The 26,935-nt window shown below is 37.8% G+C and overlaps 1 pseudogene; it reads right to left on the reverse strand.

The window, feature by feature from the left end:
- The window catches only part of LOC109696799 (nucleolar protein 16 pseudogene), a 60,328-nt pseudogene that overhangs the window by 827 nt on the left and 32,566 nt on the right, over positions 1-26,935 (reverse strand).

Consider the following 26,935-nt stretch of genomic DNA (forward strand, 5'->3'; position numbering starts at 1 on the left):
ATTTTGTACTGGGGTTTGAACTAAAGGCCTTGTGCAGCTAAGCCATGCCTCCAATATTTTTTGCCTTTAGGCTATTTTTCATATAGGGTGTCACATTTTGGCCAGGCTGACCTGGAATGTAATTCATCTACCAATGGCCTGGGATCACAGGCGCATACCACCAGGCCTGGCTTATCTGTTGAGATGGAGTCTTCCTAACTTTTTTGCACAGACTGGCCTTGAAAAATGATCTTCTGATCTCTGCCTCCCAGGTAGCTAGGATTACAGGTATGAGCCACTATGCCCAGACTGTCATTTTATTCTTTTAAGGTTCCAAAATCCTTTACTTTTTTTTTTTTTTTTTGGCAGTAATGGGAGTTGAACTTGGGCCTTGTGCTTGGCTAGGCAAGTACTCTACCACTTGAGCCACACCTTCAGCCTTTTTTGTTTTAGACATAGTTTTGATAGTGCAATTCTCCTATGTGTGCTTCCTCACAGGTGGGATGACAAACATGTGCCACCATGCCTGGTTGGGCATGCTTGAAGATGGAGTCTTGCAAACTTTTTGCCCTGACTGGCCAGGAACCTTCATCTTTCAATTTCCACCTCCCACGTAGCTAAGATTACAGGTTTGAGCCACCATGCCTGGCCTCCTTTACTATTTTAAGGGATTAAAGTCAAGCTCTTAGTCTATGGTCTTGAAATTTCACTCTTTCATTCTTTTTGAATTTGAGTTCTTTGTCCTTTGTCTGTGTCTAGTTTCTTTGGACTCTATATTTAATTTTTTATCCTTAGTAGATTCTCAAGAAATGTTTTAAAAATCAATTCATTCAACAATGAGAGCTGGACCTGAAAGGATGGACAAAGCATGGGTTATGAACATCCTAGGAAAGCTCATGGGGCCAGGAGGGTGGGAGGAGAGACATTATAACAGGTAGATAAACTTTGGAGGATGGAGGAGGCCTAACAGATGAAGAGGTATTGGACATTCCAGCCCCCATACCCAGGAAATGATGAGCATCCCTGAAGTGACTGGAGTCTGGCATCTGCTTGGGTGAAGAGCAGGTGGGGAGATGAGAGGTCTTTAATAGAGAAAAGATGGTTACAAAAATCTTACTCTTTTTACATACCTCATCTATTGTGTCTTCTTCATGGTGAAAAAACTAGTTTCCTCTGTCTTTCATAGCATGATGATTAATCCAAAGCCTTAGCCTTTTTTGTATGACTCTCAACCTTCTGATGTTTAACTAGCTTCTCCCAAAGGACCATTAACCTGTGAGGGTTATTATCAGCGAATTCCTTTAGTCCTTTCATTTCAACTTACTTTTATTCCATATCATAACAAAGCTAGCTTTTCAACAGGGGTCCTATTCTGTATCACTACTTCAAGCTCAGCTTTCTGCCCATGGGTCATTTTCAGCTCTGCTTACAGTTTTCCACTCTGCAGTTGGTTCCTCCAGTTTGGCTACTCTCCTTCCTGATCTTCATTCTATTTGTGTCCAACTGCTTCCTCCCAGGTCCTTCATAACAATTTGAATCAAATTGAAAGATGCCCTTGCACTAAAGAAACCTTAACTTGTCTTCCTTGGCCATGCTTGTGTTGTTATCTAAAGCCTCTTCCTGTTCATCTAACACTTCTTTCCCTTGTTTTCTTCTACAGCATCATGGCAGTACCATGTAGGCAGATCAGATCCATTTCCCAGTTTCCATTTCTGGTTTCTAGGGTGCACTTGTACAATGGGCAGAACTCCAAGGATCATTGTCTCTTGTTTTCATGCACTTCTTGGTAATTTCAAGTCAGCTTCCTTTTAGAAGGCTGTGTGTCTTTACTGCATTTTGAGATAACATTATTAGCATACCTGAGTTGACAACATCTGTTCCTTCCCATTTAAATCCCCCTCTCCAAAATGTGTCCCTATCTCAGGAAATAGGCTGAGCAGATGCCTAATAGTTGTGCTGAACCCTGTCCCCATGAAAGAGTCTCTCTTGCCTGCAATTTTGTGTGTTGCATAATGACGGCCCTTTGTCTTTCTTGTTTAGGTTCAGAGGGAAGATCCCTCCTGTCTGCAAGTGGCTGATAATTGGAGGGAAAAAAGGGTTGTTGATTTCAGGCTATCTCTTCACCAGTACAATGCAAAATCACAAAGGCAGAAGCAAGGCTGCATTGCATGTGTGTGCTGTACTTTGGATCTTGAGTGTTCCCCAAAGTGAAGAAAGACACATTTCTTGCCCAAGGCCTGATTACATACATGACTAAGCCTAGACTGATTTTTACCATCTCCCTGAAACTTAGAGGCCTGTGAGTGTGCAGCCCTTGATGGTGGATGTATTTTCTGCCAGTGGAAAAGTATGGCATGGAAAAGAGTTGGGGCCAGAGAGCAGCACTGAGGAGTTCCTGGAAATTTCCAGAAGGCACAGAGGCAGCGGCAGCCACAAGATGAGAAGGAGAGGCTGGGAGCAGGCTGCTTTGAAATGTCATCATACATTCATAGTTGTGTGAAAAGATAATCCAGGACATGACCAGCTGTATCTTGCATTGAATCTGTAGGAAAGTAGTATTTCTCCATTGTCTGTTAATAGTCACCAGTTAGCACCAGGGCGAACAGGACAAAGGCCAGGTGAGCTAGGCAGAGGCAGAAGAGGGAGGTGTGAACTGGTGTGGGCTTTTGTATGATGCTCTCTATTGTGTAGGTGGGAGGTAGATTGGGGAAGGAAGTAGTAGGGGGCAGGCCAAAGACAAACTCCTCCTCAGCGGCTTCATTGGCATGGCTCTGCCACATCTGACAAGATTCCCTTTCAACAGTGAGTAGACTGTCAGAACCAACTGGTTAGGATGTAATGGAACTGAGGAGGGCTGGTTGGGTGTACAGGTGTACTCTGGTATCTCAGGTGTCCTGTTGAGTGAAGTGTGTTCATAGGGAAAACAGGCTCTTCATCCCATGGTTTTGAGGATGAGGACATTCCTTCCCAATGATCAGTCTCTAAGCTGTACCTATTCCTTGAGATTTTTCTTTCTTTTATATTGTTTTCAACTCCTCTAGCATGTTTTAATAATCAAAAATACCATGCTTTAAATTTCCTTGTATGAAATCAGAGCTAATTGCTGGCCTCACAGGTTGTAATGAAGATGAAATGAAGGTAATCCAGGCAAAGTTCTTAACTCATCTCTGATAGCGTATGGATATTAATTTTCTTCTCCTAACATTTCTTCCTTTCTATTTCTTTTCTTGAGGTGGTGGTGATTGAACCCAGGGCCTTGTGCATGGTAGACAAGTACTCTACTGCTGAGTGACATCCCCAGCCCTAACATTTTTATCCATTCTTTTATTCATTCTTACACAAGTCTTTATCGAGTGCCTACTTTGCATCAGGCACTATTCTGAATTTCTTTTAATAAAATATTGCTTTGAAAAATCTACAGTACCAAGTTGCCTGTAGATTAGTTGATAATAATGCATCAATATTAATCATAGTCAATTATTAATCATATCAAACAATAGTGCAATTAGTAATATAATCAAGACTTTGATTGATAATTACACTGTGGTTCTATAAGATGGTTATAATTAGAGAACTAGGTGAAAGATATATAACTTTCAGAGAACAACTTCATTTGTAGTTATTTCAAAATGAAACGTTGAAAATTAAAAAAATACTAAGGTCTGTTTGTTATGAAGTAATGTATCTCTTCGTGAATAGATGATGCTGAATGAGAGCATTATAAATTACTCTAGATTTGTTTTGCAGGGCAGAGATTTAGGGAGACAGTTACTAGGGTGGAAGGCTTCAAAGTGTAATCCTCAAGTTGAGCTAATTCTTTTCTTCCTTTCCCTCTCTTCTTATAGTCTCTAAATTAGTAACTGTCACTCCTCTAATTAATCATCAGCAATTAGTCATTATATCCTTGTCTATCTACCTCCTCAATATTTCTGAAGCTCTATTCTTTCCTTATTTTGGCTGCTACTGCCCTTGTTTGGGGCTCATTACCTTATACCTGGACCTACCTTGGTGCTACATTTGGGATCTGGAGTGCCCCTCAAGGCCTATGTGTTGAAGACTTGGTCCCCAGCTTGGCACTTTTGGGAGGTGGGGGAACCTTTAGGATGTGGGGCTTAGTGAGAGGTCTTCAGGTAATTGGGGTTATGCCCTTGAAGGGCATATTGGGACTTCATCCCTTTCCTCTTTCTCTCTTTTTGTGTCCCAGCAATGAAGGGAATAACTTTATTCTCTATCATCGCTCTGCTATGATGTGGTGCCTTGCCACAGGCCCACAAGCAACAGGGCCAATCCACTGTGGACTGAAACCTCCAAAACTGTGAGCCAAAATAAACCTCCTTAATTATAAGTTGCTTATATTAGGTATTTGCTATAGTAACAGGCGAGCTGACTAACACTGGCTTCATTCTTCTGTTTTGCATTGCATGCTTTTATTCTACCTTCCTCACCTCTGCCAGAATGATCTCTTTAAAACTAAAATCTTACTGTGTCACACTCTTGTTTGAGGGGCCTATCTGCCTGCAGGACAAAATTCAAAGTCCCTAGATGAGTGTTACATCTTGGATTGAGTCCTCCAAAAAAGATAGGTTAGAGTCCTGACCTCAGTACCTCAGAATATAACTTTATTTGGGTTAGGATATTTATAGATGTCAATCAAGTTAAACTAGGGTCATTATGGTGGGTCCTAATTCAATTTTTTTTAAAGGAGAAATTTGGATACAGATACACACTTACCAGGAGACAAGAATTATGTTGCACTAGGCCAAGGAAGTATCAAAAGTTGGGAGAGATGCCTGGAACAGGTCCCTCCCTAGCTCCTGCAGAGAAGCTTGGCCCTGCTGACACCTTGACTCCAGGCTGTATCCTTGAGAACTATGAGACAATAATTTCTGTAGTTTAAGTTGCCTAATTTGTGGTACTTTCTTATGGTTGCCCTATCAAATTAATACAAGAAGTCTCTGCCTCATCTTCCAGTACTTTCTTCAGTTATTTTTGCAGCAAATATTTGTTGAGAGCTGTCATTGGCCATCAGACTGTGTGAGAAGTACTCACTCCAACAGTACTTGGAAAGCTATGGAAGGCTTCCTGGCAGAAGTGACATCAAACCTTGGTAGAAATAAGAACTCTCCCTCTACTACAAAATGTTTCAAATAAAAAGGATGGGAATAAGAGAGGTGAGTGATGGAAAATGGTATTAATCATTCCAGCCATCTCTCTGAGACTTCTATGTACTCTCTGAAATGAATTTTCCAGCATTGTGTGTGATCTATTTTAGTACATATGTTTATCCACACCTTGGGTATGTATACTAGAACATATGCACCAAGACAGACTGTATATGTAACTACTTCCCCTTCTTTTACTTCCATTATTTCCTTCAGGGGTACCTTTGTGATTTATTTTTGTTTTAAGGTTGATCTTATTCATTTTAACCAGATGTTACCTATTTTAGAAGCATGATCAGGAGAATAAGAAGATAAGCCATAGACTAAGAGAAAATATTTGCAAAAGACACAAATGATAAGAAAATTGTTATCTAAGATACATAAAGAACTCTTAAAACTCAGCAATTAGAAAATCAACAAGCCAATTAAAATTTGGAAAAAAGTCCCAGACACCTCACCAAGGAAAAAAATACAGATGGCAAATAAACATATGAAAAGATGTTGAACATCAAATGTCATTAGGGAATTGCAAATTAAAATGAGATACCTCTATACACCTATTAGAATGACCAAAATTCAAAACACTGACTATATCAAATGCTGAAGTTGGCAATGTGAAGCAACAGGAACTTGCATTTATTACTGGCAGGATGGCAAATGGTACAGCCACTTTGGAAGACAGTTTGGCAGTTTCTTATGAAACTATGCCTTTTGTCCTATGATCCCATAGCCATATTCCTTGGTATTTACTCAAATAAATTGGAATTTTATGTCCTTGCAAAAACTTTTCCCACAAATGTTTATAGCAGTGTTATTCACAGTTGTCTTGGAAGCCAAACCAAGCTGTCCTTTAGTAGATGAATGAATAAATAATCTATGGTACATCTAGACAATGGAGAATTACTCAGAAGAATAACTACCAAAAAGAAATATGCTATCAAGCCATAAAAATATATAATAGAACCTTGAATGCATATGAGTAAGTGAAAGAAGCCAATCTGCAAAGGCTTTATAGTGTTTAGCTCTAACTATATGACATTTTAGAAAAGGCAAAACTATGAAGACAGGAAAAAGATTAGTGGTTTCCAGGAACTAGGAGAGAGAGGGATGAATAGGCAGAGCACAAAGGAATTTTAGGGCAATGAAAGTATTCTATATGATAAATTCTGTAATGGTGGATTTGTGTCATTATACATTTGTCAAAACCCACAGAATATCCAACAGCAACAGTAAGTCCAAACGTAGCATATATTCTTTGGATGATAATGATGCATCAGCATGCATAGACGGCAACAAGTGTTCCAATTGTATAAGGGAAATCTGTTCTTCCTGCTCGATTTTGCTCTTAGCTGCAAACTATTCTAAAAAATAAAGACTAAAATATGTAGAGTCATGGGTAAGACTGGTAATATGCTCCAGGTTTCATGTGTCTTCCTCCCATTCCACAATCCCATGGGTGACATTCCAAATCATTTTTCTTGTTTTCTTTCCTTCCTTTTATTTTGTCCATTTCCTATAATGATGCTCCTGCTAACACCCAATTTCCATTGAAAATTCTTTATCTTCTCTGATGCCTGATAAACTCTAGCTTCCCCCTCAGATCTTTCAAACCATGGGTTCTCACCACTCCCCAGCTCTCACCAGTCACTGGTTTAATTCTATTTAATTGAGTCTGTCCTTTGTATATTGCCATATGGCTTCAATATGTATGTTTTCAGTAACTCCTAATATGTTATCTCCTAGAGCATTTAGAAAGATGTTACAAATAGAATTTAATTAAAAACAGATGGATCCTCTTTGAAATGTTTCCTTTATCAGTTAACAATACCCAGCTGCCACACTAATGCAATCTCAGAGAAGACAGAGACCCTGTCTTCTAACTTCTTTCTGCAGTAAAGAAACTGAGGGTCAGAGAAGCTAATGTGATGCTAATCCTGAAGGTCACACAGCAATAGAGTGATAAGTCTGTGCTTTTAGTCAGGAGATGGAGCTCTAGTCCTAGCTCTGTTTCTGCAGGTTAGGCTGCTCTCCACTTGTGATATGTGTTTGCTGGGACCCTATCACTGAGTGTCCCCTCACACGCCTGTAGGGAGCTCTAGTCACCTCTGCAGCAGCAATGCTTGCATGAAGCAGAGCCCATTCATTTCCTCCTTGATTTTTTCCTCTTCCTCTTTCCTCTACTGTCAGTCAGATAAGGCTTAAAAACATTTTTCAAGTCACATATATTATCCTTTTAAAGAGTAAAAATAAAAAGGTCATTGCAAAAATGTAAGAGGCCGAATTTCACCCTGCATTCTGACGCTTGAGAACACAGAGGCACAGGGGTTGGATTAATTTGCTGCACATCACACAAAAGGTGGTAAATTTGAAATTAGACCCCACTTTGCTCCCCGAAGTGTCCCAGCACACCCCCCAATCTTGCACAATCATTTTGTTTAGCAAGCGGCGGTGGAAGTAGGGTTGGGAGCTGCAGAGTGGAGGCACTTAGGAAGATTTGGAAATACACAATTAATTCTGTGTGAAGAGGATCCAATGCGTCTAAAAGCAAGGACCTAGGTCACAGATAACACTGCTGCCCAGGACTGCCCTGAGGATGAAAAGCAGAAGTTTGTATTGGCACAGTCTTTTTCAATCCACAAAAAAAGGATTTCTTTTTTTTCTTTCTTCTTCTTTTTTTTATTTTGGTGGAAAGACTGCATGAATTGTCAATTTCATTGGGCTTTCCTAGGAATTTGAGTCGGTGAGAACATATTGGCCTTTACCCACACACATTATTTCTCCGTTTATGTTGCTGATAAACATATTATCATTTCCAAACTAATTAACCTTTGACCTCCAGCATCCTGCTTTCACAAGACATAAGCAGGGTCAAAGGTTATTTTGTTCAATGAAACATGGGGAGGATTGTTGCTCCAACTCTGCTGCTCCAAGATGTAGTGTTCTATATTCTCTTTAAAAAATATCACTTTTTGAAAATTTCAGTTTCCTTTTTAAAAATCAAAACCCACCTGATTATTTTTTTGGGGGGAGCACATTGGGATTTGAACTAAAGGCCTTGCATTTGCTAAGCAGGCACTCTTAACCCACTCCCCCAATCCTTTTTGCTTTAGCTATTTTTTGAATAGGGTCTAGAGTTTACGCCTGGGCTGGACTGGACTGTGACCTTTCTATTTACACTTCCCGAGTAGCTGAGATGACAAGCTTTTGCCATCATATCTAGCTTTATTGGTTGAGATGGGGTCTTTTGAACTTTTTGCCTGGGCTGGCCTCAAACCACAATCTTCCTCATTTTTAGCTCCTGAGTATCTAGGGTTTCAGGCTTGAACCACTGCACCCTGACAAAACCCATCCTATTTTTATAAAAAGAGGAAACAGTATTTGTGAATTACTGTGACATTTATGAATTTCTGTGACAATGTGAACATAATATTTTAAGTCCTTAGGCTCAAAAATAGCATTTCTCAGAAATTTCCCTGCATTAATAACTTCAAGACATTCAGATCTTTATTTTTTATCAAAAAAAATTTTTCTTGAAACAAGTGTCACTATATAGCCTAAGCTGGGTTTGAACTCTCATGATCTTCCTGCTTCAGCAGTGCTGGGATAGGTGTTTGCCACCACTCTTACTTTGGATCTTTTGAATGTCTAATTAATGTTGAAACCATCCTGATTTTAATCTAAATTGAGTAGTAATAACAGCACTTTGGAGAATATTAGGGACTGAATCATGTCCTGTGTTGTGTACCCTCCCACCAATTCACATATTAAAGTTTTAACCCTCAGTACCTTGAATCTGACTGCCTTTGGAGACAGGATCTTAAAGAAGTAATTAAGTTAAAAATTAGAACTTTAGGGTGAACACTAATCCAATATGACTGTTGTCCTTATAAGAAACACACAGAGGGAAGACCATGTAATGATACTGGGAAAAGGTGGCCATCTATAAGCCAAGGAGAGAGGGTTCAGGAGAAACAAACCCTGCCAGCACCTTCACCTGAGACTTCTAGCTACCAGTATTTATTTGTTTAAGCAAATAAATGTGTGGCACTTTGTTAGGGCACCCTAGCAAAGTAATATAAAGAGGGTGCCTAGAGAGCACAAAAAAGTTCTTCTTTCCCTTGGACATGAGGCTTCTTACTTATAGTACTGGTCAGGTAGTGTGTGGATTTGATTAGAAGGATATAGAATACCATCATATTTTTGGCAGAGAATCACCTTAAGAAAGAGGAAAAGTTTATTTTGGCTCACAGTTTTGGAGGTTTCAACTCATGGTTAGTGGCTCCATTGCTTTTGGGGCTGTGGTGAGGCAGCACATCATGGCAGGAGTTCATGGTAGAGAAGGCTCATTTACTTCACGGCCAGGAATGAAAGAGAACTGGCATCCCACAATCCTCTTTGAGGAATGCACCTGATGACCTGAAGATGTCCCACCAGATCTCACCTCCTAAAGGTTTCATCACCTTCCAAGAGAACGAAGCTTAACACATGGGCTTTGGAGGGGACATTCCAGATCCAAACTATAGTAAGCATTGTCTGGCTGTGCCACATTGGGTAAGTCTCTTTGGTCTCTGGCAATCAGTCTGTTCTCCAGAGAGTCCCTTGACTTTCTGATATTCCAGCATATTCCAATGGGAAGCCACACTTGGAATCCACAAGATTAGATCATCCTTAAGATTTTTGCTTGTTCTAGAATTCTGCACTTCTATGGAAGAGGTTTCAGTTCTTGACCTCTGAGAAAGAGGCTGGAACCTGGAAGAGAATGAGCAATGGAATCTTATTATCTCAATCATACAATGACTATGCCCCAGTTTTATTTGTACACCATTTCCTTGCCTGTTTCCAGAAGTCCTGAAGATTCCCAGGACAGTGTGGGTCATAAGGAGACTGGTTGTAGAGTGTCTGGGACCATGTGAGCAGGCAGGGATGCTGTTGTTAATGGTCATATATGTGGAGGGGGGTTGTTGAGGTTTAGATAAAGGGATCAGAGACTGGATGTGGCCTCTGTGAGGCCCACACTGTGCTGACACCTAGATTATGGACTGAATCACGTTCCCAGCTTTGTGATGTATTGATGGTGTGGTGTTGACCAAGATAGGTGGATCCTGGCTTATTCTAACTCATGTGATTATTGGGACAACTGACTGAGATAACGATTATCAAAGTGCCTTGAAAAATATAAATCCTTTTCGTTAGTTGTTGACTCTTGCTTAGATTATAGAAATAACAGTGACCTGGGGCTGGGGTAGGAATGAATGCAGGTGGGTAGCCGAGACATGGGGCAGCTCTTTGGAAAGCTACACAGGTGAACAGCATGGTTTTAATTGCATTTTGTGACACGTGCTTAATTAAACTGTGCAGCTTTGGTTAAAATCTAGCCAAGACTTACAATAAAAAGAAATTATTCTGACTTTAGCATGGGGAAAATGGGCTACTGTATCAAATACTGGTTTAAAGCTTCCAGGCCAAAAATATGGCAGAGTTACGATCCACAACCAAGTATTCTGACCCCATATTTTGGTGCTCGCTTCCCATCTGTCTCTGTATGCAAATGTCATGGCACTGACTGATATCTCATTCCCTTGGAAGTTCCAAAGACAACCTCCCATGATGTTAGCAGAAACACCGAGGTAGACTTTTATTAAATCTCTTTAACACCCATCCCTGGATTTATGGAAGACCCACTCTGGCTTTTCTGTATACTTTGGGTTTGTGTTGACATTTGCACATCTGATTTTCAGCCTCAAAATATTTAAAGATGTTAGTTAATGAATCTTCAGAGTCCCTCTGGGAGGCAGACAATTATAATTTCAATTTTATGAAAAAGAAATGAAAGTACTGAGAAATGATGAGACTTCCTCCAAGCTCCTATTAGTAGGGAGGTCAGATCCTACAAAATGAATTATTTTGGCTCAAACTGCAGAAATTTACCACTTTGGCATATCATCAAGTCCCTTGGTTGCCTCCCAGCTGGAGAATAGGAGCAAATATTTAATCTATTTTGTTTTCTCTTTATCTGTGAATGTGTATATACTTACCAACCTACCTACCTACGTAGTATATAAATAAAATTTTTATATATACCTGTGTTTTTACCAATTGTCTCAACAACATCTTTTGGTTTTGAATCAGATTTAATCTAGATTAACTCCTGGCTTTTTGTTTTTATGTCACATTGGTATTGGTTAATCTAGAACAATCCCATAATTTCTCTCCCTCCCCACCCTCTTTAGACTGGGTGTCCCTGTGTTTCTCAGGCTGGTCTTGAATTTACAATCCTTTTTAGTGCTGGGATTACAGGTTATGCACTATCACACTTGGCCTATCATTTACTCTTTTTTTTTTCATGTTTTTTTCTCTCAGTACTGGAATTGAACCCAGGCCTCACACATGCTAGGGACGTACTCTACCACTGACCTACATCTCCATTTCCTACTTTTTTTTTTTTTTCATGACATTGACTTTTGAAGATTCCAGGTCAGGTGATTGTAGAATAGCTCACATTTTGGATTTGCCTGTTTTCATGGTGTTTTTAATCTGTTCCTCTATTCCTTGCATTTTCTGTAAAATGAAAATTAAGACTAAAGGTTGACTAATCAGGTGAAACACTTTTGCAAGAGTAAGTTGCAGGTGATGCCGTGTTCATTGGGAGGCATGTGCTGGCATGTTGTCCTGTTAATGATGTTTCTTATGATCAGCTGGTTAAAGGTGGCTCCTGATAGCTCTTGTAATTGTAAGATACATTTCTGCCATCCCAAGTGAGGGATGAGTCTTTGGAACCCTGTGTATCTTCTCAGAGACATTTCACTGGATGGTCTTGGTATCCTCTGTTCATCCTTATCTGACTCTTTGCTGACTTTGGAGGATGCAAAATGTGTGGCTAAGCATAGTCAGCCCTCCCAATCCATGGGCTCCACATCCATGAATTCAACAACCCATATTTGTGGGAAAAAGTACATTTATACTGAACATGAACAGACATTTTTCTTGTCATTATTCTGTAAATAATACTATATAACAACTACTTACACAGCATTTACATTGTTTTAGGTATTATAAATAATTTAGAGATTAAAGTATACAGAGGATTTGCATAGGTTATATGCAAATATATGCCATTTTACATAGAAACTTTAGTACTCACAAATTTTGATATCTAAGGACCTTGGAACCAATTCCTCATGGATGCCAAAGGATGGCAGTGTAAAACAGAGTTTTCCTCTGAGGTCCCTCTTCTCCACTTCTCTCTTTGAGAATCACTATGAACTCATAGATTTTATTTTATTTAAGATGTTACTACCCTTCTTCTTCTTCTCCTCTTCCTCCTTCTCCGTGGTCTTCTTTTTTTTGAGTAGTACTGGGGTTTGAACTCAGGACTTCATGCTTGCTAGCCAGGTGCTCTACTACTTGAACCATGCCTCCAGCCCCTCTTTTTTTTTGCTCGGTTATTTTGCAGGTAGGGTCTTGCTTTTTAAGCTTCTCACCCATCACTGGATGACAGGTGAATGCTACTGTGTGCAGCTTTGCTCTGTTCAGATGAGATCTCACAAACTTTTTGCCAAGACTGGTCTGGAACTGCAATCCTCCTGACCTCAGCCTCCCAAGAAGCTAGGATTACTGGCATGTGCCACCTTTGTCCAGCTCCCTATTCTTTTCTTGACCTAGAACTGAATCTAGCTGTTACTCAGAGAGTTCTAATTTCTTTTAATAGGGAATGTTATTAAAGACCAACATTCAACCTTACAATTCTGAATTATACACTGTAAACTGCTTAAGATGGTAATTTTTATGTTATGAGTACTTACCATAATTAACAAAACGAAGATGGTGCAAGGTAGATGTACTCAGTTTTACTAAGGTGTTCTTGTTTCTCCATCTCTTCAGTAGACAGAGTTAGGAAATGGCATTTTAAAAAATGAGTTCATTTTGATATCTCTAAATTTAATCTAACATTGTAGGTTTTTCTTCCATTTTCTTTTTTTTTTAAATGGGCCAGGTGCAGTGGGTATTTTGGTCTGAGACTAGCTCCAGGCAAAAATATGAGACCCTATTTGAAAAGATAAACTAAAGAGCAAAGGGCTGGGGGCATGGCTTAAGTGGTAGAGCACTTCTCTAGCAAGCATGAGGCCCTAAATTCAGTCCTCAGTACCTCCAAATTATTTTTTTCTTTTCTTATTTGAAAAGCTTGGTTTTCAGAATAACTAACTTAAACTTATTTTTTAATCTCATATATATAGCATAGTTTTATGATTATAATTACAATATTGCTACTAGCAATAAATTTCTCCAATGGAGCTTAATATTTTCTTTCAACCCCTTTTGTCCTTAGAATTCAGAACCATAAGAAAAAATAGAGAGCTGGTAGAGTGGTTCAAGTGGTAGAGTGTGCCTTCCCACCAAGTGTGAGGCCCTGGGTTCAAAACCAGTACAGAGAGAGAGAGAGAGAGAGAGAGAGAGAGAGAGAATATAGACAATGAGAATGTACAGAGTATTATGTTCTAAAGTTACTCAGAATAATAATATCCCTTATTATAAAGTTATATTATTAATTTGATAACCAATTAGGTTAATTCATTTTTGTGTGTGTTCAATTTAAGTTTTTATGGTAGTTTTTCTGTTTTTACTTAATTTTAGCTTTCAAATATGTAACATAGTCATAAAGTGCTAAAGGTCAAAATAATACATAAACTATGCTTAGAGTTATCTTGATCCCATTTCTATCTCTCCACTTCCCTACCTTAGAGGCAACTATTTTCATTTTTTCTGGTTTATGTTTCCTGTGTTTCTTTTTGAGACAACAAAAAACGTATTTTCCCTCCCTCTTCCTTTCTTCTTTCCTTCCTTTCTTCCTTACTTCTTTCCTTCTTTCTTTTCTTTTCAAAGTGGCATTTATTAAATTATACATAGTAAGGGGTTTCGTCATGACATTTTCATGTGTGCATATAATGTACTTTGATCATATTCACTCCCTCTATTACTCTTTCTTACTTCCCTCATCCTTTTCTCTTCCCCTTTTATCTCCCCTGTTGGTTCCCTTTTAATTTCAGGAGCTTAGTCCTCTCCTCCCTAGCTTCTGCATGAGAGAAAGCATGCAATACTTGTCTTTGTGAGGTTTGCTTATTTTACTTAACATGATGATCTCCAGTTCTATTCATTTTCCTGCAAACAACATAATTTTATTCTTAATTGCTGAGTAAAACTCCATTGGCAATATCTACCACACTTTCTTTATCCACTCATCCATTGATGGGCACCTAGGCTGATTCCACAATTTGGCAATTGTGAACAGTGCTGCAATAAACATGGACATACAGGTATCTCCATAGCAAGTGGAGCTTAATTCTTCTGGGTATACATACCCAGAAGTGGTATGACTGGATCATATGGTCATTCTAGTTTTAATTTTTTGATGAGCATCCAGTCTAACTCCAGCAGCAGTGAATAGAGTTCCTTTTCCCCCTCTTCCTCACCAGAAATTGTTATTTTCTCAATGACAGTCATTCTGACTGTGGTGAAGTGGAATCTCAATGTGCTTGTCCAGTTCCCTGATGGCTGAGGATGTAGAACATTTTTTCATCTTTGTTTACTGGCTATTTGTAGTTCTTCATTTGAAGTGTTCACTTCATTTGTCCTTTTATCAGTTGGATTGTTTGTTCTTTTGGTATTAATTTTTTAGTTCTTTATATTTTTTGGATATTAATCCCCCACCAGAAGAATATCTGGAAAAGGTTTTCTCCCATTCTGTAGGCTGCCTCTTCACTCTATTGGTTGTTCTTCTGTTGTACAAAAGCTCTTTAATTGATGCATCCATTCGTCAATTCTTTCTCTTATTTCCTGAGCTATTGGAGTCTTATTCAGAAAGTTGTTTTATATACCTATATCTTTTAAGTGTTTCCCCCTACTAGTTTTTCCAAGTTTTACATCTTATTTTAAGGTCCTTGACCTATTTTGAGTTGATTTTTTTAATACAGGTTGGGAGATAGGGATCTAGTTTAAGTCTCCTATGTGTGAGTATCCAGTTTTCCCACCACCACTTGTTGAAGAGTCTGTCTTTTATCCCAATATATGATTTTGGTAGCTTTTTAAAAATATAGATGACAGTATCCGCTTGGATTTTTTCTGGGTCTTTTGTTCTATTCCATTGATTTATGTGTCTGTTTTTGTGCCAATACCATGCTGTTTTTGTTACTATGGTTCTGTAGTATAGTTTATAGACAAGTATTGTGATATCTCCAACATTACTCTTTTTTGCTCAGGATTGCTTTGGCTGTTTAGGTCTTTGTGTTTCCATATGAATTTTAGGATTACTTTTTCTATTTCTGTGAATAGTGCCATTGGACTTCTGATGGGGATTGCCTTGAATTTGTATACTGCTTTTGATAGTATGGCTATTTTCACAATATTAGTTCTGCTAATCCATGAACATAGGAGGTCTTTCCATCTTCTCATGTCTTTTACAATTTGTTTCTTCAGTGCTTTATAATTTTCATTGTAGAAGTCTTTTAACGTCTTTGATTAAGTTTATACATACTATTTCATTTTGCACATGTGGAGGTACTATTGCAAATGGAATTGCCTTCCTGACTTCTTTTTCAGCAAGTTCATTATTGTGTTTTTTTTGTGTGCTGATATTGTATCCAGGTATGTTGCTGAACTGTATATCAGATCTAAGAGTCTTCTAATGGAGTCTCCAAGTCTTTTTAAGAATAGTATCTGCAAACAGGGATAGTTTAACTTCTTCCTTTCTTATTTGTATGCATTTTATTTCTTTTTCTTGCCTTATTGTTCTGGCTAAGAATTCAAGCACTGTATTGAATAAGAATGGAGAAAGTAGACACCCTTGCCTCATTCCTGCTTTTAGAGGAAACAATTTCATTTTTCTTCCATTCAGTATAATGTTGGATATAAGTCTGTCATATGTAGCCTTTATTATGATGAAGTATGAACTTTCAATTTCTATTTTCTGCAGGGCTTTTATGAATATAATCAGAGGCTTTTTCTGCATCTGTTCAGGTGATTATGTGATTCTTGGTCTTGCTTCTGTTTATATGTTATGTTATATGTATTGTTTTGTGTTTGGTTAACCATCCTTGCATTCCTGGAATGAAGTTAACTTGATCATGATGCTTGATCTTTTTAACATATTGCTGAATTTGGTTTGCAGGTATTTTATTGAAGATTTATCGAACATTTATTGTATTGGTGTTCACCAAGGAAATTGGCCTATACTTTTCCTTTTCTTGTTGTGCACTTACCTGGTTTTGGTAATATTGACTTCATAGAATGTGTTTGCAAGTGTTGTAGAATAGTTTGAGGAGCACTGATGTAAATTCTTTAAACATTGGTAGACTTCAACAGTGAATCCCTCCTGTCTTGGACTTTTTTGTTGTTGTTGGGGAGTTTTTTTTTTTTTAATTACTGTTTCAATATCATTGCTTGTTTAAGTTATTTGTAGTTTCTTGATTCATTTTGATAGGTCATATGTTTCTAAAATTTATCCATTTCTTCCAGATTTTCCAATTTATTGGAGGGTGAATTTTCAAAATTCTCTAATGATCCTTTGGATTTCAGTGATATGTGTTGTAGTGTTACCTTTTTAACCTCTAATTTTATTAATTTGTGTCTTATCCATCCTTCTTTTGTCTAGTTTAGCTAAGTGTTTCTCAATCTTGTTTATTCTTTCAAAGAACAAACTCTTTCTTTGTTTCATTGATACATTGTGTTGTTCTTTTGGTTTCCATTTTGTAAATTTCAGCTCTGATCTTTTTATTTCTTTCCTTCTACTAATTTGATGATTGTATTGTTTGTTTTTCTAAGACCTTGAAGGTATTTACTTGAGAACTCTCATTTTTTAAGGTAAGCATTAATAGCTATAAACTTATAGAACTACTTTTATTATATCCCACATGTTCTGGCATACTGTGTTTTTATTTTCATTTGCTTCAATGACCCTTTATATCTTCAATGACCCACTATCATTCAAAAGTATTTTGCTCAGCTGAGTGTCTGTGGTTCACTTCTAGCTACTTGGGAGGCTGAGATTGGGAGGATTGTGGTTTGTCAACAGCAGACAAGTTATTTGCAAAATCCCATCTCCCAAATAACTAGAGCAAAATGGACTGAAGGTGTGGCTCAAGCAGTAGAGTGTCTGTTTTGCAAGTGTGAAGCCTTGAGTTCAAATCCCAGTACCCCCACCAGAGTATATTATTCTGTATTCATGTGTATTTTCTGTAGTTTTTCTTGCTGCTGATTTCTAGTTTTATTCCATCGTAGTCTGATAAAATACAGGAAATTATTTCAATTGTCTTGAATTCATTAAGACTTGCTTTATTAACATAAAATATGATCTATCTTGTAGAAAGTTCTATGGACCACTGAGAAGAATGTGTATTCTGTAGGTATAGGTTGGAATATTCTGTAGATTTCTATTAAGTCCATTGATCTAATTCATTTAATACTGAAGTTTCTTTGTTGAGTTTTTTAGCTTGATGACCTCTCTATTGGTGAGAGTGGGATATCAATATCATCCACTATTATTATAGTGGAGTGTATCTGTGATTTTATGTTCAGCAGTGTTTGTTTTATGAAATTTGGTACACTGACATTTGGTGGGTATATGTTTATAATTTTTATGTCCTCCTCTTGGAATGTTCTCTTTATAAGTATGAAGTGAGCTTCTTTGTTTCTTCTTACTAATTTTGGTTTGAAGTCTGCTTTGTCAGATACGAGTATAGGTACTCCTGCTTTGTTTCTGGTTCTATTTGTTTGTAAATCATTTTCTATCCTTTCACTTTAAGCCTGTGTTTTTCTTTGTCAATAACATATGTTTCCTGTAGGCAACAAATGGTTGGGTCTTGCTTTGTAATCCAGTCCATCAGTCTGTGTCTTTTGATGGGAGAATGAAGCATTAACATTCAGTTATTATTGAAAGGTATGTACAAATTCTTGTCATTTTGTTGCTTTTGTAATGCTTGATTTTTTCCAGATCCTCATTTTGTTATCTACTCATCTTGTGAGATTTATTCTCATATTTTCATGGTAGTGTTTATTTTCCTCTCCTACGTGTAGAATTCTTTTAAGTATCTTCTGTAGTAGTGTTTTAGTGTTCATGAATTCCTTTAGTTTTTATTTATCATGAAAGGTTTTTATTTCTCCTTCAATTATGAAGGATAGGTTTGCTGGATATAATAATCTAAGTTGGTAGTTATTTTCTTTCAGGATTTGAAATACATCATTCCATGGTGTTAGAATTTCCTCCTTGCTTTTAGAGTTTCTGTTGGGAAATCTGCTGTTATTCTGATGGGTTTGCCTTTACATGGCACTTGGTGCCTCTCTTTTTGCAGCTATCAATATTCTTTCCTTATTCTGTATACTTCATGTTTTAAATATAATATGACACAGAGAATTTCTTTTCTGGTCTTGTCTGGTGTTCTAAAAGCCTCCTATACATGGATGATCATCTCTTTCTCAAGTTTGAGAAAAGTTCTGGTATTATTTAATTGAATATGTTTTCTATGCCTTTAGCTTGTATGTCTTCTCCTTGTAAGCTCATGATTCATAGGTTTGGTGATTTAATGGTGTCCTTGAGGTCTTGTATATTTTGTTTGTACTTTCTTATTTTCTGTTTTATTTATTTATTTTTATTCATATGTGCATACAATGATTGGGTCATTTCTTCCACCTCTCCCCACCCCCTCCCATAACCCCTACCCCCTCCCTCTCCCTGCCTACCCCCTCGCTACCCAGCAGAAACTATTTTGCCCTTATCTAATTTTGTTGTAGAGAGAGTATAAGCAATAATAGGAAGGACCAAGGGTTTTTGCTAGTTGAGATAAGGATAGCTATACAGGGAGTTGACTCACATTGATTTCCTGTGCATGTGTGTTACCTTCTAGGTTAATTCTTCTTGATCTAATCTTTTCTCTAGTTCCTGGTCCCCTTCTCCTATTTGCCTCAGTTGCTTTAAAGTATCTGCTTTAGTTTCTTTTCATTGAGGGCAACAAATGCTATCTGGTTTTTTAGGTGTCTTACCTGTCCTCATACCTCCCTGTGCGCTCTCGCTTTTATCATGTACTCAAAGTCCAATCCCATTGTTGTGTTTGCCCTTGATCTAATGTTTGCGTATGAGGGAGAACATATGATTTTTGGTCTTTTGGGCCAGGCTAACCTCACTCAGAATGATGTTCTCCAATTCCATCCATTTACCAGTGAATGATAACATTTCGTTCTTCTTCATGGCTGCATAAAATTCCATTGTGTATAGATACAACATTTTCTTAATCCATTTGTCATTGGTGGGGCATCTTGGCTGTTTCCATAACTTGGCTATTGTGAATAGTGCTGCAGTAAATATGGGTGTGCAGGTGCCTCTGGAGTAACCTGTGTCACAGTCTTTTGGGTATATCCCCAAGAGTGGTATTGCTGGATCATATGGTAGATCAATGTTTAGCTTTTTAAGTAGCCTCCAAATTTTTTTCCAGAGTGGTTGTACTAGTTTACATTCCCACCAACAGTGTAAGAGGGTTCTTTTTCCCCACATCTTCACCAGCACCTGTTGTTCATGGTGTTGCTAATGGTGAAATGGAATCTTAGTGTGATTTTAATTTGCATTTCCTTTATTGCTAGAGATGGTGAGCATTTTTTCATGTGTTTTTTGGCCATTTCAATTTCTTCTTTTGAGAAAGTTCTGTTTAGTTCACTTGCCCATTTCTTTATTGGTTCATTAATTTTGGGAGAATTTAGATTTTTAAGTTCCCTATATATTCTGGTTATCAGTCCTTTGTGTGATGTATAGCTGGCAAATATTTTCTCCCACTCTGTGGGTGTTCTCTTCAATTTAGAGACCATTTCTTTTGTTGAGCAGAAGCTTTTTAGTTTTATGAAGTCCCATTTATCTATGCTACCTCTTAGTTCCTGTGCTGCTGGGGTTCCATTGAGAAAGTTCTTGCCTATACCTACTAATTCCAGAGTATTTCCTACTCTTTCCTGTATCAACTTTAGAGTTTGGGGTCTGATATTAAGATCTTTAATCCATTTTGAGTTAATATTGGTATAGGGTGATAAACATGGATCTAGTTTCAGTTTTTTGCAGACTGCTAACCAGTTTTCCCAGCAGTTTTTGTTGAAGAGGCTGTCTTTTCTCCATCGTATATTTTTAGCACCTTTGTCAAAGACAAGTTGGTTATAGTTGTGTGGCTTCATATGTGGGTCCTCTATTCTGTTCCACTGGTCTTCATGTCTGTTTTTGTGCCAGTACCATGTTGTTTTTATTGTTATTGCTTTGTAATATAGTTTGAAATTGGGTATCGTGATACCTCCAGCATTGTTCTTTTGACTGAGTACTGCCTTAGCTATATATATATGGTCTCTTGTGTTTCCATATAAATTTAACGGTAGATTTTTCAATGTCTATAATGAATGTCATTGGAATTTTGATGGGAATTGCATTAAACATGTAGATTTCTTTTGGGAGTATAGACATTTTTACTATGTTGATTCTACCAGTCCATGAGCATGGGAGATCTCTCCACTTTCTATAGTCTTCCTCAATCTCTTTCTTCAGAAGTTTATAGTTTTCCTTGTAGAGGTCACTCACATCCTTTGTTAGGTTTACACCTAGGTATTGATTTTTTTTGAGGCTATTGTAAATGGAATTGTTCTCATATATTCTTTCTCAGTTTGTTCATTATTAGTGTATAGAAATGCTAATGATTTTTCTATGTTGATTTTATATCCTGCTACCTTGCTATAGCTATTGATGGTGTCTAGGAGCTTTTGAGTAGAGTTTTTTGGGTCTTTAAGGTATAGGATCATGTCATCTGCAATAGGGGTATTTTGACAGTTTCTTTACCTATTTGTATTCCTTTTATTCCTTCTTCTTGCCTAGTTCCTGATTTTAGAGGGAATGGTTTCAGTTTTTCTCCATTAAGTATAATGCTGGCTGTAGGTTTGTCATATATAGCTTTTATAATGTTGAGGTACTTTCCTTCTATTCCTAGTTTTCTTAGAGCTTTTATCATGAAATGGTGTTGGATCTTATCAAAGGCTTTTTCTGAATCTATTGAGATGATCATGTGGTTTCTGTCTTTGCTCTGTTAATGTGGTTTATTACGTTTATTGATTTTCGTATGTTGAACCACCCCTGCATTCCTGGGATGAAACCTACTTGGTCGTGGTGAATGATCTTTTTGATGTGCTGTTGAATTTGGTTTGCCATTATTTTATTGAGGATTTTTGCATCAATGTTCATTAAGGAGATTGGCTTATAGTTCTCCTTTTTGGACGTGTCTTTGCCTGGTTTTGGGATAAGTGTTATGCTGGCTTCATAAAATGTGTTAGGCAGTTTTCCGTCCCTTTCTATTTCATGGAACAGTTTAAGGAGGGTTGGTATCAGTTCTTCTTTAAAGGTCTGATAGAATCCAGCAGAGAATCCATCAGGTCCTGAACTTTTCTTTTTGGGGAGACTCTTGATTGCTGCTTCAATTTCATTTTGTGTTATAGATCTGTTCAGGAGATTAATATCCTCTTCATTCAGTTTTGGATGATCATATATATCTAGAAATCTGTCCCTTTCTTTAAGATTTTCAAATTTACTTGAATATAGGTTCTCAAAGTAGTCTCTGATGATTTCCTGGACTTCCATGGTGTTTGTTGTTATCTCCTCTTTTGCATTCCTGATTCTATTAGTTTGGGTTTTTTATCTCCTCATTTTAGTCAGGTTTTCTAGGGGTCTGTCAATCTTGTTTATTTTTTCAAAGAACCAACTTTTTGTTTCATTGATTCTTCGTATGGTTTTTTTTTGGTTTCTATTTCATTGATTTCAGCTCTTATTTTTATTATTTCTTTCCTTCTATTTGTTTTGGAATTTGCTTGTTCTTGTTTTTCTAGGAGTTTGAGATGTATCATTAGGTCATTGATTTTGGATCTTTCAGTCTTTTTAATGTATGCACTGATGGCTATAAACTTTCCTCTCATGACTGCCTTTGCTGTGTCCCATAGGTTCCGGTAGGTTGTGTTTTCATTTTCATTGACTTCTAGGAACTTTTTAATTTCCTCTTTTATTTCATCAATGACCCATTGTTCATTAAGTAATGAGTTATTCAGTTTCCAGCTGTTTGCATGTTTTTTGTCTTTACTTTTGTTGTTGAATTCTAGTTTTATTGGATTGTGATCAGATAGAATGCATGGTATAATTTCTATTTTCTTATATTTGCTGAGGCTTGCTTTGTGCCCTAGGATATGATCTATTTTGGAGAAGGTTCCATGGGCTGCTGAGAAGAATGCATATTGTATAGAAGTTGGATGAAATGTTCTGTAGACATCAAGTATGTCCATTTGATCTATGGTATATTTTAGATCTAGGATTTCTTTATTGATTTTTTGTTTGGATGACCTATCTATTGATGATAATGGGGTGTTAAAGTCTCCCATGACCACTGTGTTGGAGTTAATATATACTTTTAGGTCTTTCAGGGTATGTTTGATGAAATTGGGTGCATTGACATTGGGTGAATATAGGTTGATAATTGTTATTTCTTTTTGGTCTATTTCCCCTTTTATTAGTATGTAATGTCCTTGTTTATCTCGTTTGATCAATGTAGGTTTGAAGTCTACTTTGTCAGAGATAAGTATTGCTACTCCTGCTTGTTTTTGGCGGCCATTGGCTTGGTAGATCTTCTTCCAGCCTTTCATCCTAAGCCTATGCTTATTTCTGTCAGTGAGATGGGTCTCCTGTAAGCAACAATTTGTTGGATCTTCTTTTTCAATCCATTTCATCAAACGATGCCTTTTGATGGGGGAATTAAGTCCATTGACATTAAGTTTTAGTACTGATAGGTATGTGGTGATTCCTGTCATCTATTTGTCTTAGTTGTTGGAAGGTTTGATTGTGTGTACCTAAGTTGAGGTTACTCTCTATTTTCTAGCTTTTTCTTTTCCTGTAGTTTGGTGCTGCCTGCCCTTTCATGGTTATGTTGGGTTTCACTTTCTGTGTGCAGAATCCCTTGAAGAATCTTTTGTAGTGGTGGCTTTGTGGTAACATATTGTTTTAGTTTCTGCTTATCATGGAAGACTTTAATTGCTCCATCTAGTATGAATGATCGTTTTGCTGGGTAGAGTATCCTGGGGTTGAAGTTATTTTCATTCAGTGCCTGGAAGATCTCACCCCAAGGTCTTCTTGCCTTTAATGTTTCTGTTGAGAAGTCTGCTGTGATTTTGATGGGTTTACCTTTGTATGTTGTTTGTTTTTTCTCTCTTACAGTCGTCAATATTCTTTCTCTAGTTTCTGTACTTGCTTTAACAATGATATGCCGAGGGGTATTTCTATTTTGATCTGGTCTGTTTGGTGTTCTGGAGGCCTCTTGCATCTGTATGGGCACAGATTTTTCTAGATTTGGGAAATTTTCTGTAATTATTTTGTTGAATATATTATGCATTCCCTTTGCTCGCACCTCTTCTCCTTCAATGCCCATGATTCTCAAGTTTGGTCTTTTGATGGAGTTAGTAAGTTCTTGCATTTTCTTTTCCCAGGTCTTGAGTTGTTTATCTAATAGTTCTTCAGTTTTTCCTTTAATTACCATTTCATCTTCGAGTTCTGAGATTCTGCCTTCTGTTTGTTCTATTTTGCTGGATTGGCCTTCCATTTTGTTTTGAAATTCTGTTTCATTCTTTTTTCTGAGGTTTTCCATATCCTGAGTCCCTTCCTCTTTAATGTTGTCTATTTTTGTCTTGAGTTCATTTATCTCTTTATTAATTGTGTTCTTTGTTTCACTTTGTTGTTTATACAGCGCTTCTATGGTTTCTTTTGTTTCTTCTTGTTCTTTTTCAAATTCTCTATTTTTGTTGTCTTGGAACTTCTTTAGTGTCTCCTATACATTTTGTTTGACCATATTCAGTATAATCTCTATAAAATTCTCATTGATTACCTGTAGTATTTCTTCTTTTAGATTGTTCTTGTGGGCTTCATTGGGTTCTTTGGCATAGTTTATCTTCATTTTGTTGGAGTGTGGATCTGAGTATCCGTTTTCTTCATTCCCCTCTGGTTCCTGTACTAATTTTTTCTGTGGGGAAACTGGTTTCCCTGTTTTTTTCCGTCTTCCCATCATTGCTGTTGGTGTTGTTATTGTCCTTGTAGTGTGTGCAATTAAGTATTTTCTAGCTTGTAATAATAACAATGGTGATATTTAGAATGGAAGGGTGAGAGGAGATGGAAAGCAAAGAAGTTAAATAAAAGGAAAAACAAATAAACAAGTAGAAAAAACAAACAAAGAAACAACAAAAAAAGTTTCAAGATATAAACAGGGAGAGATAGTGTACTAATCACAGTAAGCTGAACAGGCATTAGAGAGATAGAGGATTGAATATAAAAAAAAATAAATTAAAAAAGAAAAATAATATAAAAAAAATCTCCAAGTTCAAATGCAATAAAGTTTCAGTCTTAATAATTTTGGGTTTCGTCCCTCAGCCTCCAGTCCTGGAGATGGTGTCTCAGAAGGAGTTCTATCATTGTCTCATCAAAGGGGAACCAAAACTAAAAAAAACACAACAAAATAAAACAGCACAAAGCAAAAAAAAAACCCCACAAAGTGTCCCAAGTTCAAATGCAATACAGTTTCAGTAAGTTTTTCAGCATGCAGGTGTAGTTCAGTTATTGTCTCATCAAAGGGAGAGAGAGAAAAAAAAAAGAGTCTGGAGACAGGTCTGTGAATGGCTATCTGTGGCTATGGCTCACCTGCCTGCTGCTGTCAGCCTGCTGTTGCTGGAGGCTTTATTTATGCAGATCTCAAGGGTGAGCTTAACACTCACCTGGCCCCGCAGGCTTTGTTTACTCAAAGTTCTCCTGGGTGCGATGCCACTGCTACAAGCTTTCCCCTTTCCAAGCACACTGGGGGAGGTGACGCTGCACCAGCTTTCTCAGGCTGGCGTGTTTATTTACAGTTCACATGGGAAGTGGGTCTTCCCCCCTCTCCTGTGGAGTTTTCCTCCCACCGCCGCTTTTACAAGCTTTCCCGCTCCTGGTTACTGGGTGTGTGTCACCGCTCCTGCCTTCTCCAGCCAGCTTGTTTATCTACAGCTCACGTAGGAAGTGGTTTTCCCCCCTCTCCTGTGGAGTTTTCCTCCCACCACTGCTTTTACAAGCTTTCCCGCTCTTGATTGCTGGGCAGTGCCACTGCTCCTGCCATCTCCAGCCGGCTTGTGAGGAATTTCCTCTCCCCTCTGCTTCGGCGCTCAGGGTGCCCTGCCCTCTTTGCTATGTGTCTTTTTTGTTGTTATTGCTTATTATTCAGTTTTTCTTTTTTTCCCTGGGTGGGGGTCAGTCTGTCCAGGAGGCTATGTTGATCTGGCCCAGGATTGTCTGTGGGAGTACCATGTACCACTTAGCTCACCTTGTGGTCCGCATCTTTCCAAGCAGTCTGGGTGCTGGTGTCTGGTGGCAGCATGGGAGCCCTCCTGGTTTCTCCATTTAACATGGTGTGGGGATGCTATGCACAGGCTGGAGGTGTGGAGGAGTCAAATTTTGCCTCTTCTGGGTGGTTTTTCCTATAATGTGTATCTCCAGCATCTCTCCAAGATTTTACTTTAGGAGGCACACTTTCAGCTTCCTCCTTCTAGCTGCCATCTTGGAATTCCCTCTTTATTATTTTCTGAGTGTTCTGATTTATGTACCTTTTCTTGAAGCCTTGATACTATTATCAACTTGATCCAGTCTATTGCTGAGGCTTTTGATTAAGTTTTATTTACTTATTGAGCTTTTCATTTCCAGAATTTCAATTACATTTTTTCAGGATTTAAATAACTTTATTGAATTATTCTTTTATATCCTGCATTGTCTTCCTTACTTCTTTTAGCTGTTTATTTGCATTTTTGTTGAATTTTCAGGTGCTCATGACCTTCTTATGTTTTAAAATTTATCATACATTTAAAATTTTATTTTAAAATTTATCATACATTAATAATATGAGGAGATTTCACACCATACATGTGTACAGTGTAGCTTGAAAGTTTACATCCTTCATTATGCTCCCATTCCCCCTCTCCTTTCCCTCCCTCCTTCCAAGTTTGGTGGGTTTCATTATGTTGTCTTCATATGTATGTATATATGTAGTATACTTTCATTCTCTTCACCCTTTAGTATCCTTTCCTTTCCCCCTCCCCCCTCATTTCCTTTTTAATTTCATTGATCATTCTTATATCCATTCTTTTGAATTCTTTTTCTGAGATTTCATCTACTTCACTAACATTTGAGTCCATTATTGTGGAATTGTTGACTTTTGCAAAAGTCATGTTGTCTTGTTTTTTCATACTTCTATGTTTCTGCATTAGGATTTGGGCATCGAAGGCAGAGTCATTGGTTGAGGGTTTTAATTTCCTTATAATCTGTTTTTTTTTTGGTGGTGGTGGTATTGGGGGTTTGAACTAAGGGCTTGTGCTACTAGGCAGGCACTCTACCACTTGAGCCATGTCCCTAGCTCTCAATCTCCTGAATTCTTTTAGTGGAAGTGTTCATAATGTTTAGACATGATTGTGTAGTGGCAAGGTTGAGGTGTAGTTTTTCATCACTTGACTGGAGGTATAGCTCAGTAGTCAAACATTTGCCCACATGTTCAAGGCACTGGGTCCAATCCCCAGCACTATTCAGAGAGAAGAAAACTAACAGGAACCTCTTGTAGTTCCTAGTATACAGATTGGTGTCATATGTGGCCTGAGGATGGGACCAGTCAAGAGTCAGTAGTTGGCTTCAGGATTGCTTTCACTTTAGAAGCTCTCTTTATTTGGAGTGTGGTGGGGTGGTACTGGTG

This window comes from Castor canadensis, chromosome 14, assembly GCF_047511655.1.
Source record: "Castor canadensis chromosome 14, mCasCan1.hap1v2, whole genome shotgun sequence".
Taxonomy (NCBI): domain Eukaryota; kingdom Metazoa; phylum Chordata; class Mammalia; order Rodentia; family Castoridae; genus Castor; species Castor canadensis.